General features: G+C 48.5%; 1 protein-coding gene across 1 annotated transcript in view; it reads left to right on the top strand.

Moving 5' to 3' along the window:
- Positions 1 to 11,163: 11,163 nt before the first annotated feature.
- Positions 11,164 to 12,897, top strand: part of ARHGAP35 (Rho GTPase activating protein 35) — a 115,233-nt gene continuing 113,499 nt past the window's right edge. Inside the window, exon 1 of the mRNA XM_024978458.2 lies at positions 11,164 to 11,382. The gene's annotated coding sequence lies outside the window, so the exon portion shown is untranslated. The remainder of the gene's footprint in view (positions 11,383 to 12,897) is intronic.

Here is a 12,897-nt window from a genome sequence, read left to right on the forward strand (position 1 = left end):
CCATAATAAAACCAAAACATACCCTGGATGTAAATTAAAAGTGTGGTTTTAGCAGAAGAACTAACACATAGGTCGGAGAAGGCAATGGCACCCCACTCCAGTACTCTTGCCTGGAAAATCCCATGGACAGAGGAACCTGGTAGGCTGCAGTCCATGGGGTCTCGAAGAGTCGGACACAACTGAGCTACTTCACTTTTACTTTTCACTTTCATGCATTGGAGAAGGAAATGGCAACCCACTCCAGTGTTCTTGCCTGGAGAATCCCAGGAATGGGGGAGCTTGGTGGGCTGCCGTCTATGGGGTCGCACAGAGTCGGACATGACTGAAGTGACTTAGCATTAGCAACACATAGGTGTTGAGTAACTGTAGGGGCAAAAAGAGGTAGATCATTTTCAGTTCTTGCACTCCTCTATCACCTACAGGGTTGGGACCAGGATAAAGTAAGCAATGTGCCCAGGGTACAAAATTTTAAAAGGCACTCAATCTTAGATGTTGACCCCATCCTTGCAAGAGCCTGAAAGTGAGCAGCTGGCTTGCCTCCCCTTAGTCCCAGGCCTGATCTCTAGCACTCAGCTAAGTGCCTGGCACAAGTCTGGTGTTTGACAAGTTTCCTGAATGAATGAATAGGAATCAGGGAAACAGACACCCTTAAGGCTAAGTAGAAGTTTTACAGGAATGAGTATGTAATTTGTTTGAATAACCATGAAGACTAAAGTTGGTAAAACTGATCCATGATGTAAAACCAGGAGCAGTGATTATCTCTGTGGACAGGGGGCTAGGAGGCAAGGGTTATGCTGGATTTGGCATAGTAATATTCTATATCTTGAAAGAGGTTTTAGTTACATAGATGTAGATTCACGCCCAAAATCAACAAACAATACACAGGATTTGTGCATTTCATATTACATAAAATTTACCTAAGGGGTTTCCATGGACTGCGCCCCCACCCCAAAATGTTTTTTAACTGAACAAAAAAAGTCAAAAATATTGAACCCTAGTTGATGATATGCATACTGTTTTGTTTTTTGTATTTTGGCTGTGCTGCACAGCATGTGGGATCTTAGTTCTCAGACCAGGAATCGGAACTGTAGACCCCCACAGTGCAAGCGCAGATTCTTAACCACTGAGGGTTGAGGGTCCTAAAAAAAAAAAAAAAAGATTCTTAACCACTGAACTGCCAGGAAAGTCTCTGAAGTTAACCTTAAAATACATCAGAAAAAGAAGTTAGATTAGTGGATAGAGAGATTAAAAGATAGAGAGGTGAAAAATAACCAAAATTATAGACTCTAGACGCTGAGTATATGGGTATACACTGTGTAAAGCTTCTTGGAAGGAAAGTTATGACCAACCTAGACAGCATATTAAAAAGCAGAGACATTACTTTGTCAACAAAGGTCCACCTAGTCAAGGCTATGGTTTTCCCAGTAGTCATGTATGGATGTGAGAGTTGGACTATAAAGAAAGCTGAGCACAGAAGAATTGATGCTTTTGAACTGTGGTGTTGCAGATGACTCTTGAGAGTCCCTTGGACTGCAAAGAGATCCAACCAGTCCATCCTAAAAGAGATCAGTCCTGGGTGTTCATTGGAGGGACTGATGTTGAAACTGAAACTCCAATACTTTGGCCACCTGATGCAGAGAGCTGACTCATTTGAAAAGACCCTGATGCTGGGAAAGATTGAGGGCAAGAGAAGGGGACAACAGAGGAGGAGATGGTTGGATGGCATCACCGACACAATGGACATAGGTTTGGGTGAACTCTGGGAGGTGGTGATGGACAGGGAGGCCTGGCATGCTGCCGTTCATGGGGTCGCAAAGAGTCGGACGCGACTGAGCAACTGAACTGAACTGAACTGTGTAAGGCTTTCAAACTTTATGCTTGGATATTGCCATAATAAAAGAAAAAAGAAAGAAAAGAAAACAGACACTGTCCTCACCCCAACAGCATTCATGGTCTAGCAGAGGAAATAGACATATGCGATAGACTTATGCATATAGACTTAAATGACATATGCAAATAACAAATTGCTTAGCAAACAACGATAAATATTTCTTATCTTCCATGGATTGGGAATTTGGAAGCTGCTTACCTAGGTGATTCCGGGCGGTGCCTCTCCCAAGGTTGCAGTCACGATGTCAGCTGGGTTTGCAGTCATTTGAAGACTCGATTGGCACTGAAGGATCTCCCTCCCAGGGGCTCCCTAACAGCATTGGCTGATTGATGCTGGCTGTTGGCAGGAGGCCTCAGTTCCTCGCCAGGTGGCCCTCTCCACTAGGACACGTGAGTGTCCTCACGTGACAGTGGTTTTCCCCCAGAGTGAATGAGCCAAGAAGGGGCAGGTCAATAGCTGCCCTATTTTTTATGACCTGGCCTCAAAGTCACAGCCTGTGATTTCCACAATATCTTATCAGTACACGGAACTGCCCTATCCAATGTAAAAGGGGACCTGAATACCAGTGAGAATCAGTGGGGTCCGTCTCGGAGGCCCCGCTACCACAGTTGCTTCAAGTAGAAGCACCTGGCCCAGATGAGGCATTAGGGACAAAGCCAGGTAGAGTGTGCAGGCAGGGAACAGAGTTTGTCTCTGCTCTCAAGAATCTCATGGCTTGGGTGGTTTGGCATGTGAGTCTGTCTATATCTGTATAATACGTGTGTATGTATGTATATATATATGTATACATATATATGTATATATACATACGTATACATATGTATACATTTATATATATATAACAATATATGGGGGCTTCCCTGATGGCTCAGTCAGTAAAGAATCCACCTGCAATGCAGAAGACACCTGAGATTTGGGTTCGATCCCTGGGTCAGGAAGATCCCCTGGAGAAGGAAATGGTAACCTGCTCCAGTATTCTTGCCTGGAAAATCCCATGGACAGAGGGGCCTGGTGGGCTATAGTCCATGGGGTTGCAAAGAGCCGGACACAACTGAATGACTAATCACAAGCACATTAATATATATATATATATATATATATATATATATATATATATGTATATATTATAATATATATAACAGATATCTGACAATATATCTATGTATTCTATAAATAGAGACAAATCTATCTAGAATATATATCTATATTCTATTTTTTAATCTTTTTTTTTTGACTGTACCTCACAGCATCTGACATCCTAGTTCCCCAACCAAGGGTTGAACGAGCACCCCCTGCAGTGGAAGCATGCAGTCTTAACCACTGGGCCGCCTGGGAAGTCCCTATCTATTTTCTATAGCCATAGACAGAAAGGGCCAGCCCCAGCACTTCCTCTTTAGAGCCTAGAAGGATCCTCTCCTTTCAATCCCATTACAACATGCTTGTCATAGAGAAAAATTGGAAAGAGACAAAATGGACATTGATGGGGGAGAATCAACTAGTGCATATGTAGTCACAACAAAATACTTGCATTCAGGCAAATATAGAGAGAAGTTGAGAAGAAAACACATTTCGGGAGAGGCAAGAGGATGGGGTTGGGTTGTCCAAGGAGCTTCCATCTTAGCTGGAGTATTTTTTTCAAGGATGAGAAATTCATGTATTATTAGGTATTAAAAATAATTAAGAGTTTACAGCAACAGTAAAACGGGCAACGATTTGAATAGCATTTCACAAAAGCTACTATTAAGAAGGTTCGTGTATATATGAAATGATGTTCATTAATCACTGGGGAAAGACAAATTAAGATCACAATGACATACCACTACACAGTCATTAGAATGGCCAACATTAAAAAGATTGGACAGTATCAAGTGTTTGGGAAAACATGGAGCAGCTGAAGTTTTTCTAAATGTCTCTAGGAATATAAATAACATCCACTTTGGGAAACTGGTTGGAGTACTCATGTATACCCTGTGACTCGAAATTCCACTCTTCAGTACATACCTAGCAGGAATGAGTACACATATTTACCAAAAGATATGTTCTAGACTGTCCATAGTAGCACTATTCATAATAGCCAAAAAGTGGAAACTACTCACCAACAGTAGAATGAGTAAGTACATTTTGTGTGTGTGTGTGTGTGTGTGCGTGCGCGCATGCACATGTGCTCGTGCTCAGTCATGTCTGACTCTGCGACCCCATGGACTGTATGGCCCGCCAGGCACCTCTGCCCATGGAATTTTCCAGTCAAGAATACTGGAGTAGGTTGCCATTTCCTTCTCCAGGAGATCTTCCTGACCCAGGGTTTGAACCCATGTCTCTTGTGTCTCCTGCATTGGCAGGTGGATTCTTTACTAGCTGAGCTACCGGGGAAGCAAATACATACTGGAGCCTTCATTCTGTGGAATACTACACAGCACCAAGAACGAACAATCTCCATTTATTTAAAATAGTATGGGTAAACCCAACAAACTATGTTGATCAAAAGAGGGTCACTTAATTCACTTTATGTAAAATATTAAAACAGGCAAAACTAAAAAAAGACATAGAAATCAATGACTGGAGAGGGACACGGAGGGAGGTCTTCTCAGAGATTGGTCATATTCTGTTTCTTTTTACCTGGTTTCTGGTTATAGGCGTGTGTTCTTTTGGAATATTCATTGAACTGTACACTTGTGATTTGTGTTCTTCTTAGTATGCGTGTTATCAGTTCAGTTCAGTTGCTCAGTCGTGTCCAACTCTGCAAGCCCATGAACTACAGCATGCCAGGACTCCCTGTCCATCACTAACTCCCAGAGTCCACCCAAACTCATGTCCATTGAGTTGGTGGTGCCATCCAACCATCTCATCCTTTGTCATCCCCTTCTCCTCCTGCCTTTAATCTTTCCCAACATCAGGGTCTTTTCAAATGAGTCAGCTCTTCGCATCAGGTGGCCAAAGTATTGGAGTTTTAGCTTCAACATCAGTCCTTCCAATGAACATCCAGCACTGATTTCCTTTAGGATGGACTGGTTGGATCTCCTTGTAGTCCAAGGGACTCTCAAGTCTTCTGCAACACCACAGTTCAAAAGCATCAATTCTTCTGTGCTCAGCTTTCTTTATAGTCCAACTCTCACATCCGTACATGACCACTGGAAAAACCATAGTCTTGACTAGATGGACCTTTGTTGACAAAGTAATGTCTCTGCTTTTTAATATGCTATCTAGGTTGGTCATAACTTTCCTTCCAAGGAGTAAGCGTCTTTTAATTTCATGGCTGCAGTCACCATCCGCAGTGATTTTGGAGCCCCCCAAAATAAAGTCAGCCACTGTTTCCACTGTTTCCCCCTCTATTTGCCATGAAGTGATGGGATCGGATGCCATGTTAGTTTTCTGAATGTTGAGCTTTAAGCCAACTTTTTCACTCTCCTCTTTCACTTTCATTGAGAGGCTCTTTAGTTCTTCTTCACTTTCTGCCATAAGGGTGGTGTCATCTGCATATCTGAGGTTATTGATAGTCTCCAGGCAATCTTGATTCCAGGTTGTGCTTCATCCAGCCCAGCGTTTCTCATGATGTACTCTGAGTATAAGTTAAATAAGCAGGGTGACAATATACAGCCTTGACGTATTCCCTTTCCTATTTGGAACCAGTCTGTTGTTCCATGCGTGTTATATTTCCATTTTAAAATACAGGATCCATCAGGACTTTCCTGGTAGAGATATCAGGATTTTCCCTGCAGGGTGTGCTGGTCTGGAACATGCTAGGCCTCAGGACTAAAATAAATAAATTAGTTAATTAAAAGAGAAAGACTTTTTATTATTTATTTATTTATTTATTTATTTTTAAATTTCGCCCGGCCAACCGGGCCCGAGAAGCCCCGCTCGCGGCCGGTGGGCCCGCGGGTGTCCGCGATTCGCCCGCCCAACTCGCGCCCGGCGCGCACTCCGAGGCGGCCCGAGAAAGACTTTTTAAAAAGAAAAAAATAGGATCAATCTTTTCTTTCTACTTTTTGGCCACGCTGTGTGGCATGTGGTATCTTAGTTCTCTGACCAGAGATCGAACCGGTGCCCCCTGTAGTGGAAGCGTGGAGTCTTAACCACTGGACTGACAGGAAAGTCCAGGATCTGTCTCTTTTTAAATTTATTTTTTTAAGTTTTAAAAACTTATTTTATTTTATTTTTTTGGTCCAGCGGAATGGCTTGTGGGATCTTAGTTCCCTTATTAGGGATTGAGAGCGCCAGGGAATTCCCTCCATTGTAAAGCTGATAGAAATTGGGAGGTTCATCATCGATCTTTCCATCAGACGTTTATCTTGTACCCACCATGCTGGGATTTTGCAGTGATCCCATGCCTCCCCTCTTCCTGATCCTTCCTCGTTATTGGCTGTTCTTCCGGCCAATGGCAGAAGAGTTCACCCCTCTCGGACATCCCCAGTAGCATCAGCTAGCTGCAGCTTCCCCAGTTCGGTTTGTAGGCGGCGCTGTGAGCTCACTGACTATTTGGTCAATCTGAGACCTCGTCCCCGCCCTTTGGTTCTTTCAGACTCGAATGGAGAGAGAATATGCCCTGGCATTTACACCCTCTGCGCAAAACTCTTTTGCAGACTTTTCTATCTGTGCATCTCTTGAATGCGGATCTAGATTCTCAGGTCCTTCTTCTGACCTACTCCAGCTCCACGATTAGTGGGAAATCCAGTCCCAGCTATTTGGGCCTCTAGGGCCATGCTGGGGAAATTTTGACAACTTGACAACGGCCTGAGTTGACAGGCGGCACCTCTGTCAGCTAATTGTTTTCTCACTTACCTATTTATCCCGAAGTGGAGGTTAGCTGGGTGCGCGGGAGGCGGCTGCCCCCAGGGAAACCTGCTTCCGGTAGTTGGCTTGCTCAGCTAACACCCGCTCTCTTGTACATTGGAAAGAAATGCAGAGCTGGGAAGGCCCTCCTTGATAGTTCCCTTCGTTCATCCAGGGAAACACTGCCTGAGCCCCTGCCTTGTGCCTGGACAGGTGCTAGGAACATTAGCATCAATTGAGACAGCCTCAATTGAGTCCCGTCCTCATGGGGCTCACAGTTTGGTGGGAAAGACCTATCAGTATATGGGAAACCCAGGGTGGTCAGGGCTTGGTTGGAGGACCCAAAGGTGCTGTGGAAGCCTAGTTCAGTCGCTCAGTCGTGTCTGACTCTTTGCGACCCCATGGACTACATACAGCATGCCAGTTTACCCTGTCCATCACCAACTCCCAGAGACTGCTCAAACTCAGCCACCCAACTATCTCATCCTCTGTCATCCCCTTCTCCTCCTGCCTTCAATATTTCCCAGCATCAGGGTCTTTTCTAATGAGTCAGTTCTTCACATCCAGGGGGCCAAAGTATTGGAGCTTCAGCTTCAGCATCAGTCCTTCCAATGAATATTCAAGACTGATTTCCTCTAGGATTGACTGGTTTGATCTCCTTGCAGTCCAAGGGACTCTCAAGAGACTTCTCAAACTAGAGCCTATTATACAGAGTGAAGTAAGCCAGAAAGAAAAACACCAATACAGTATACTAACGCATATATATGGAATTTAGAAAGATGGTAATGATAACCCGGTATGCGAGACAGCAAAAGAGACACAGATGTATAGAACAGTCTTTTGGACTCTGTGGGAGAGGGAGAGGGTGGGATGATGGCATTGAAACATGTATAATATCATATAAGAGACGAATTGCCAGTCCATGTTCGATGCAGGATACAGGATGCTTGGGGCTGGTGCACTAGGATGACCCAGAGGGAAGGTACGGGGAGGGAGGTGGGAGGGGGGTTCAGGATGGGGAAGACATGTACACCCGTGGTGGATTCATGTTGATATATGGCAAAACCAATACAATATTGTAAAGTAATTAGCCTCCAATCAAATAAATTTATATTTTTAAAAAAAAGGAAAAAAAGAGAGACTTCTCCAACACCACAGTTCAAAAGCATCATTATTCGGCGCTCGGCTTTCTTTATGATCCAACTTGCACATCCATACACGACTACTGGAAAAACCATAGCTTTGACTAGATGCACCTTTGTTGGCAAAGTAATATCTCTTTCTTTTTTTTTTTTTTTTTCAGTAAACAACTTAGTCTTTTATTTGCCCAAGGCCAGTTGTTGCAGGCACTGAGGCCCCAAGACTTCCAGGAGGGATGGGGGAGGGGGCGGGCCGTCCTGCCTCCCAGGTGCTGCCTGCCCCATCCTGCTTCCTGCAGCTGATGGGAGAGTAGATAAAGTGTACCCTTGCATCATCAAGCATCTCAACTTTGTGTATGTGTCAGTCACTCAGCTGTGTCTGACTCTGTGACCCCATGGACTGTAGCCCACCAGGCTCCTCTGTCCAAGGTATTCTCCAGCCAAGAGTACTGGAGTGGGTTGCCATTTCCTTCTCCAATGTCTCTGCTTTTTAATATGCTGTCAAAGTTTGTCATAGCTTTTCTTCCAAGGAGAAAGCATCTTTTAATTTAATGGCTGCAGTCACCATCTGCAGTGATTTCAGAGCCCAAGAAAATAAAGTCTCTCTCTACCAGTGTTTCCCCATCTATTTGCCATGAAGTGATGTGACCTGATGCCATGATCTTAGTTTTTTGAATGTTGAGTTTCAAGCCAGCTTTTTCCACTCTCCTCTTTTTCACTTTCATCAAGAGACTCTTCAGTTCCTCTTCGCTTTCTGCCATAAGGGTGGTATCATCTGAATATCTGAGGTTATTGGTATTTCTCCTGCCAATCCTAATTCCAGCTTGTGCTTCATCCAGCCAGCATTTTGCATGATGTAGTCTGCATATAAGTTAAATAAGCAGGGTGACAATATACAACCTTGACTACTCCTTTCCCAATTTGGAAACAGCCTGTGGGAGGGCCTCTTGGAAGAGGGGACATCTGAACTAGTATCTGAAAGAGGATTAGAGTTAGTTATAAAACAAGGATTGTGTCTTGGCTACCATGCCCTGAATGCCAGCCATCACTCCCTTTGTTCACCATTGGATTAATTCATTTATTCATTAGCAAGTATTTAGTGTGGGTCATCTTTCAGACTGAGGATCTAGCCAGAGTTCCTGGCTTCGAAGGGTTCCCACATAATATGGTGATGCCAGTACAGAACTTTAACCCCTGATGGAGTGCTATGAAAAAGAACAAAGTGTGTGACTATCTGACCCCTGTTGTCTGAGTTTAAATCTCACATTTGCCACTCACTAGCTGTGTAACCTCTCTGTGCCTTAGTTTAGTAGAATAATAACCCCAACCTACTTGTAAGGTGTGAGGATTAAGTGAGTTAGTATGTTTGAAGTGCTTTGGAATGTTGCCTAGCATAAAGTGCCCATTTTTATAAAGTATGAGGGGTCAGGTCAAACCTGGGAGGCCACCCAGAGGAAGTGACCTCAAACAAGACTTGAATAAGGCAGAGTTGATAGGCTCCAAAAGAAGGGGAGAGGGGCATCTGGATCCAGAGTGAGCCCAGGCTTTTCTCTTCTCTAGGTGCTGCCAGTTCAAAAATTTCCCAATATTCAAAGGACCTAGAACACTGCATTGGAGTTATAAGCACATATTAATTTGAGGTAGGGGAATCCGATGTCCCTTCTCCCCAGGTTTTTCTGGTTTTCTCAAGTGATAGATTTCAAAATCGCTTACAAATTAGGGCTTGCAGTGACATGTAGAGAAAATCTGGCCCAGGCACTGGATTTGTTTCGCCCACAATGCTACAAAACAAACTTCCAATAATCAGAAAATCTTTATTTAGTGGGATGCTTTAAAATTTGAGCGCATCTAGCACAACATTGTAAATTAACTATACTTAAATTTTTAAAAAGCAATAAGACCTCCAAAAAAAAAAAAAACCCACCAAAAAACAAAATTTGAGCGCATGTAATTTTATCAATGTTTATAAGAGCAAGGCATGATTTTCAGCGCTTTACAAGTATAATTCATTTAATTCTCCCAACAAATCTTACTAAGAGATAAGATTATCATTCCACTTTTAAGATGAAGAGACTGAGCAAAGAAAACGAAAAATGCAATAAGAAACATAGCTTTTCTTCATGCATTCCTTAAATATTGACTGGGTTCCCAGAACACTCATCTTCCACGATCCGTACTTCCGGAGGGCTCCCAGAGGAACCCCTCTTCAGTTTAGAGGAAGGAACTCAGGGGTTACAGCGGTGCCCCTTCCCATCACTACTATTTCCCCTCTGGGCGCCCAAACTGACATTTGATTTGCAGTCATTGGCACAATGCTGACTTGGAGGCCAGGGATGTATGCGGGACCAGGCCCTCTCCCGTCTCCCGAGATTTGGCGATCACGGAACCCAAAGCAATTTGTAATAATGCGCGCGTTGCCTGCAAATTTTCTTCGCTGCCAGGGAATAGAGCACGCGCTTCGCAGCCCCGCCCCTTCTTCCGGAACGACGAATTTCGAGGCTCCTATTGGGCTGGGGCGGGCCACGCCTCCCCGTGTCCCCCAATCAACTCCCCACTGGGTGCACTCCCTTCTCCTCAGCCCCGCCCCACCGCCCCACGTTACGTCGATCCTTCTCTCCTCCTCCGTTATCCCGGGGGCTGCGCTGGCGCGGCAAACCCACCTCCCCTTGCCTCTTATTGGCTGGTCAGGTCCCGCGCGAGCGGGATCGCGCCCTTCGCCCCCGCCCCCAAAGCCCAGCCATGCCTCTCCCCTCCCGCTTTCTCCAAGAGCCGACGCGAGAAGGGTTTTAGTTGCTTCTTGTGCGCGCAAGGGTGCGCGCGCCTCTCGAGGACCACTCCCGCCGCCTCGCGCGAGTAGCCGCAGAGGCTGGCAGCCCTTCCCGCGCACGCGCTCTTGTTCACCCCAGCCCTCTGCCCAGTCGCAGGTCTCCTCGCGCTCTGTCTGGCGCTGCAGCCACCGCAGTAGCGGCATTTTGTGTGTGTGTGTGTGTGTGTGTTTCTGTGTGTGTGTGGGGGGGGGGGGGGGAGAGCGCACGCGCACTGCGCCCTCCGCGCCCGTTCCCTGGACGCGGCCGCTGCGGTGGCAGTGAGTCCCTCGGGCGCGCACGCGCTCTCGCTTCTCCCCGCCACGCGCCGGTTATACCCTCGCGGCGCGCGCTTCAGGGGCCGTTATCCCCCTGCAACGGTCCCCGCGCCACGCACGCGCGGTAGCGAGGGTGAGCGCGCGCGGGAGCGGCGGCCGCAGGAAGGAGGCGCCGCCGCCGCCATTGCGAGGGAGGGAGGGAGGGAGCGAGCGAGCGAGAGAGGCTGGTCCGCCCTCCCCCTGGTTCCCGCCCCTCCCCCCTTCCCCTCCCCGCCCCCCCCGCCCCGAGGGAGAGCAGCGGAGCGGCGGGAGGAGGAGGTGGAGGAGGCGGAGGAGGGAGCCCGCGAGGGAGGGTCCGCCCGGCCCCCCGCCGCCGGAGCTGCCGCCGCCGCCGCCGCCTCAGCCGCCGCTGGACGAGGAGCAGCAGAACATGGCGCCGGGGCCGCCGTCGCCGCTGCCGGGATCCCGAAGGCCAGGGCCGCGCTGAGGGCGCCCAGCTGGTGAGTGCGCGAGCTCGCGGGCCCGGGCGGCGAGGCCGGGCGCCGCCCCGCTGCGGGGTCCAGGGGGAGGCGGGGACGGCGGGGCCCGGAGCCCGCGAACAATGGAGGAGCCGGAGGGGGAGGGGAGGGAGCGGCCCCCCAGCCCCCCGGGCTCAGCCCGCCCCGCCGCCTCGCGCTGCGGCCCGGCCCGCCGGGGCCCGCCTGCCCTTCGGACTTGCCCCTGCCGGCCGCAGCCCTGCTGTCGCCGCGTCTGCCCCCACCCTCCAATCCGTTGAGATCTCCGTGTCTGCCTCGGCTCCCCCCACCCCCCGGCTTCAAGCCACTCTGCTCCCAATTCTGCGCCTCCGCCTTCTCTCTTCCGCCCCTCAGTAATGCCCTTCGCCCCCCCCCCCCCACCCCTAGACTCTGCAGTGCTCTTGGGACCCTTCCGCATCCCTGAATTCGGGACCCCCACGTTCAGATTAGTGACCCTTCTGCCTTCTCCGATTCCGCTCTCACCACCCTGGGTCCGTCCCCTTCTTTGACCATGTCCTGTTCCCCTCCGCTGCTGCACCCCCAGGAGCTGTCCGTCTAGGACCTGCGGTTCCACCTCCTCGGTGATTCATTCGAGACCCTGTTCGTCTTGGCACTACTGCCCCCAGGTCTTCTCCTTGGGCTTAATTCCACGTCCCTCTTGGGCCCTACTGCCCACTGACAAAACCTGCCGCCTCCCCCCGGCCCGCTCCCCACGGGATACCCCTGGACTCTGACCCCTGCCGATCTCGATGCAGTCCCCTGCCCCCTCTTGGACTCCGACGCGCCATGCTCGCCTCCTCCCCTCCGATCTTACTCCATTTTTTGCCATTCAGATCCTTGCCTCTCTTCCAGACCTTTTTGCCTCCCCACTCTGCCCCTCGTCCAGTTTCCGATCTTGCGGTGCCCTCCAGCCTGCTTGCTTTCTGACTTGGCCTTGATTGAAGCAGCCTCCACCCCCTTCTCTGACCCTGCAGCTCTCTCGTTCCTGCCGTTCAGTTCTCTGACCTTTCTCCCTAACTCAGCCTCGCCGCAGCCTGACGCCCTGCAGTCCCCGGTTGAGGTTTCTTCTCTCCCCCACCGCCTTATTGGCCCTCTTCTGAGCCGTTGCATTCATTTGTTCCCGCTTCCTTTGCCCTGTCTCCCCTTCATTTCTTCTTTGCTGAAGACCTGCTTCCAGCCTGTTTCTCCAAGGCCGGTCCTTTCCATTTTGGCCCTTACTGGAAGACTGGGAATTTCTCTCTGATCCATCACCCCCCTTCGCTTCCCATTCTGCACCCCAGAGCTGCCCCAGATCCTTTTTGCACCTGCTCTTGGCACTTGTTCAATTCCACCCCATCCTCTCTAATGTTTTCCTCCCAGCTCTGCCCCTTTGGGAGCTGTCCACAGTTGTCCACCTATGTTTTGGACCCATTTTAATTTTCCTACTGCTGTCTCCTCTTGGAGTGGTCCTCTTTAACTCTGGTCATCTTATGACTGCCTCGCCTCTCTGTTGCCTCTCAA

This window comes from Bos taurus, chromosome 18 (assembly GCF_002263795.3).
Source record: "Bos taurus isolate L1 Dominette 01449 registration number 42190680 breed Hereford chromosome 18, ARS-UCD2.0, whole genome shotgun sequence".
In the NCBI taxonomy this organism is placed as follows: domain Eukaryota; kingdom Metazoa; phylum Chordata; class Mammalia; order Artiodactyla; family Bovidae; genus Bos; species Bos taurus.